This window comes from Phyllobates terribilis, unplaced genomic scaffold, assembly GCF_046119375.1.
Source record: "Phyllobates terribilis strain yellow unplaced genomic scaffold, ASM4611937v1 Scaffold_10__3_contigs__length_209671492, whole genome shotgun sequence".
In the NCBI taxonomy this organism is placed as follows: Eukaryota; Metazoa; Chordata; class Amphibia; order Anura; family Dendrobatidae; genus Phyllobates; species Phyllobates terribilis.
Genome location: NW_027362770.1, coordinates 49,168,575 through 49,172,796, shown reverse-complemented (window position 1 = coordinate 49,172,796; position 4,222 = coordinate 49,168,575).

The following is a 4,222-nucleotide window of genomic DNA, read 5'->3' as shown; positions in this document are numbered from 1 at the left end:
GGCTGCACAGGATGGAGGTGCTGTAGATTTGTTCTGCACTGTTGGAATGCGTGTCGCATTAAGTCATAGGTTGAGTGTGCAGGTGGAGGCCCTAGAGGAGGTGGAGGAGGCAGAAGCAGTGGAGGAAATGTGAAATACAGAGGTTTGTTCTGCAAACCTTGGAGATTCCAAGATTTGTAGAGCAGCCCTTTCCTGCCTGCCCCAACAGCCACTGCAGTCACCCAGTGCCCAGTCAGTGAGATGTAACGCCCTTGGCCATGCTTACTCATCCAGGTGTCTGTGGTGAAATGCACCCTGGCAGACATAGATTTAGTCAAGGAATGTGTGATGTTGGCTGGGTAAATCTGATGCTTGTTTCCTCCTTCCCTTCCCGCCAAACACGAACAGGGAGGGGTTGATTTTCCTCTTCATGTTCTGACTGTTGCTCGCCCATCACCTCTTCCTCTTTCATTTGTTCCTCGCCTTCACTAACACCTTCATTAACAGTTTTTCTGGTATCTCCAACCCCCCCTCGATTGCAGTGAACCACCCTCCCTTGGCACCCTGAGATGTTCCCTAGTGTATGACGTTAGTTACAGAAGAAAGTATTTTTTTAGTGTGGATGAGGCATGTATAACGTTGGAGATATGCTACGAAAAATTTCAAACTGAGATGTCCCCTACTGTATCACATTAGTAACAGAAGAAATTTTTTTTTATTGTGGATGAGGCCTGTATAACATACGAGATATTCTCCAAACTAATTCAAACTGAGATATCCTGTGCTGTATAACGTTAGGAATCGAAAAAGTATTTTTTGACTGTATATGAGGCCTATACAACATAGAATATATGCTCCAAGATATTTCAAACTCAGATCTAGCCAGCTGTATCACGTTAGTCACAGTAAAAAATAGATTTTTTTTACTCTGCATGAGCTCTGCATACAGCAGAATTTCACCCCAACCAAAATAGTATGTGGCTTTTAGCAAAGTGTATCACGTTTGCGACACAAAAAAATCTTTTGTGGACTCTGCCTAGCAAGACAAAAAATATTTTTTTTTACTCTGAAAACAGTTGAGGTTCACCGCCACTAAAATAGTAGGTGGCTTTTAGCAGAGTGTATCATGTTTGCGATACAAAAAAGTATTTTGTGGATTTTGCCTGCCAACAGAAAAAGTATATTTGTTTTACTGTGTATACAGATGAAGTTCAGCCACCAAAAAAATGACAAAGTGGGCTAAGGCTTTGTGCCCACGATGCGGAAATGCTCCGGATTTTTTCCTGAGCGTTTCTGCATCTCCCTGGCAGAAAAAATGCATGCGGATTGTACATGACATGCGTTTTACCTGCCAAGGACAAGCGGAAGTGAAGCGTTCTTCACATGCATTTCCGCATGCGGGTTGTCAAGCGCTTTCCAAGCGATTTTAGCATCACTTGGAAAGTGCTTGACAACTTAGTCACACTATATAAATCCATGCAAACGGAATGGATTTATATAGTGTGACCGAAAGAATGTTAAAAAATGAAAAATAAATATCATACTTACCTTCTGATGGCCTCCGGTGTCTTTATCCCATGCGTCTTGGCTTGCCGGCAGCTCGCGGTACACTAAAGGACCTGCCGACGTCAGCGGTCGCGTGACCCGTCACATGACTAAATAACGTCATGGCAGGTTCTTGAGTCCACCGCGATCAGCCGGCAAGCCAAGACAAAGACACTGGGGGCCATCAGAAGGTAAGTATAATATTTATTTTTTATTTTATTCTTTTTTTACAGGTACTATGGTACCCGGGTCTGGAGGAGAGTCTCCTCTTCTCCAAACCCGGGTACCATCCGCACATTGAAACGCATGAATTCCGCATGTACAGATGCAGTGATGTGGATTCCATGCGTTCCAATGCAAGTCAATGGCGGCAAAAACGCAGCGCTTCCGCAAAATAATTGGTAGTGCTGCGTATTTTTCCGCAATGATAATCCGCAGCAGAAATTTTCGCAGCATGTGCACAGCACAAGCGGATTATCATTGGGGAACATGGCAGACCTTCTACCAAGCGTTTTTTAAGCATTTCTGCAGCATTTTTGCCGCTGCGGAAACGCTTAAAAAACGCATCGTGGGCACACAGCCTAACACAGCTTCTACTATCACATTAGCAAATGAAAAAAAAGTTTTTTGTGCTCTGCATTCAGAAGCTCTGCACTGACAAGCTCTGCAGATATCTGAATTTCAACCCCACAAAATCAGAAAGTGGCCTACAAATGCCTACAAAGGCTTGCTTGCTTTATCACATTAGCAAGTTCAAAAATAGATTGAATGTATACTGCATGGAGTACAATACAACCGGTGCACAAAACTATTCTATGCCATGGGCCCTGCTCTTTCTGTCAGAATCTCAGTAATTGCACAAGAAAAAAAAAAGTGCTGCAAGGTCAATTAAACAGGAACACAGCACATGACTTATCTACACTATCTGACTTCCACACAAGCGCCCATCTATCTAGCTAATATCTCTCAGTACACAGGTGCACACTCAGCAGCATCTGTCTCCAGCAGTGTGACATGCATAAAATGGCTTTGAGGGAACATGGCCACTTTTTACATAGAGAGATATGTGATTTCTGCAGAAGCCCTTGTGTATGGACAGTGTAGATGCTTCCTGTGCTCTGATTGGCCAGCTGCGCTTTCCTGAGTTGAAGTTACCGTCTACAGGACGAAAAAAATAAATAAAAAATTACAAGCGCACTGCTGATCTGACCTGTTCTGAGCTATCACCAGCCCCTCCACTCATCTACCACGACCCCCCGCTCATCATACACAAGCACTATGTGTTACGATCTGCAACATATACTAAGGAAAGATAGGGGAAAGCTGTCCCTACAGTAAGACTAAGCTGAATCCCTACGAAGTAGCGGGCTGCCTGTTCCTAGTGAACAGACCCGCCTTAGTCCTTGGCTAGTCTGAACGAAGACCTATAGAATTAAGGGAGGGGTCCCTAAAAGAACTAAGGACTGGGACAAAAATGGGACACCTCCTAAACAGAGAAGTTGTTGCGGAACACAAAAATACAAACTGTCAAAAATGTACAAGAGGTCCCAGAGGACCAAGCGTACTAGACAGAGGAAGGCACCAAAGCACCTGGCTAGAGAAACAGTCAAACACTGAAGTCCAGCACAGCCACAAGAGCGGAGCAGGAATATAAAGGCAGAAGGTTACGTGACCGAAAAACACTAGATAGAAAAAACAAACAGGAGGGTTCTAACACTATGCTAGCAAAACTATTTAAAACGCTGTAGTCGCCCCGCAATCACGTTCCCGCATTTATTCGCCGAACGTTGCCAATTTTTCCCGAATTAAAGAAATTTTGCTCGCATTTCTGATCACTAATTCGAATGTGCCATATCCGTGTCAAATTTAGGCTGTAAGTTCGGATTTCGAACAAATTCGCTCATCACTTCTCCGGTTCTCTGGTGGGCCCGTCAAACCCTGCCGAGAAGCATCCTTGGCTAAGAAAAGTCTGTGTGAAGGTTCCTCAACACTTTACGGCTGCTTTTTTACTGAGGGGGAAACCCACGCAAACACTGGGAGAACATACAAAATCCTTGCAGATGTTGTCCTTGCTGGGATTTGAATCCAGGATCCCAGCGCTGCAAGGCTTCAGTGCTAACCACTGAGCCACTGTGCTGCCTTCTCCCTCTGATCTCTAACATGCTGGAGAAACTTGCACCTACTGCCACTCTGTATCTTCAGCTCCTTTGTGAAAAACTAATGTATTTGGGCAGCCACTCAGTCTACCAAATAAACTTCCTGAGAAGGAAATTTTGGATGGCTTCACTGCTGGTACTGGGGGCACTGCTAATACCATGGCGTCGTGCCATACTTCACTGCACTGGTAATATTCCAGGTTGGTAGAAGCCAAGCAGATTCCCACAGAAAAGTACCCGCAGTAATGTTCTGGGACCCGTGCTTGTGGAAGGCGGTGACGACACCGGGAGAAATAGTGGCGGCTGGGGACCGAGTATGGAGACCCGGCCTCAGCCGCCATGAGGTTGTGAAAAGCTTCTGCCTCCAGGAGCCTAAAAGGCAACATTTCATGTTCAAGCAGCTGTCCAGAAATGTGTCAGTTTAGTTTTGCGGCCTGTGGATGGGTGGGTGGCTGGCTGCATACTCGTGCTTGCATTCCAAGTAACCAGAAAACTAAGGATATGGATGGCCTCATCATCATCACAACCTGCAAGGTTTGCAT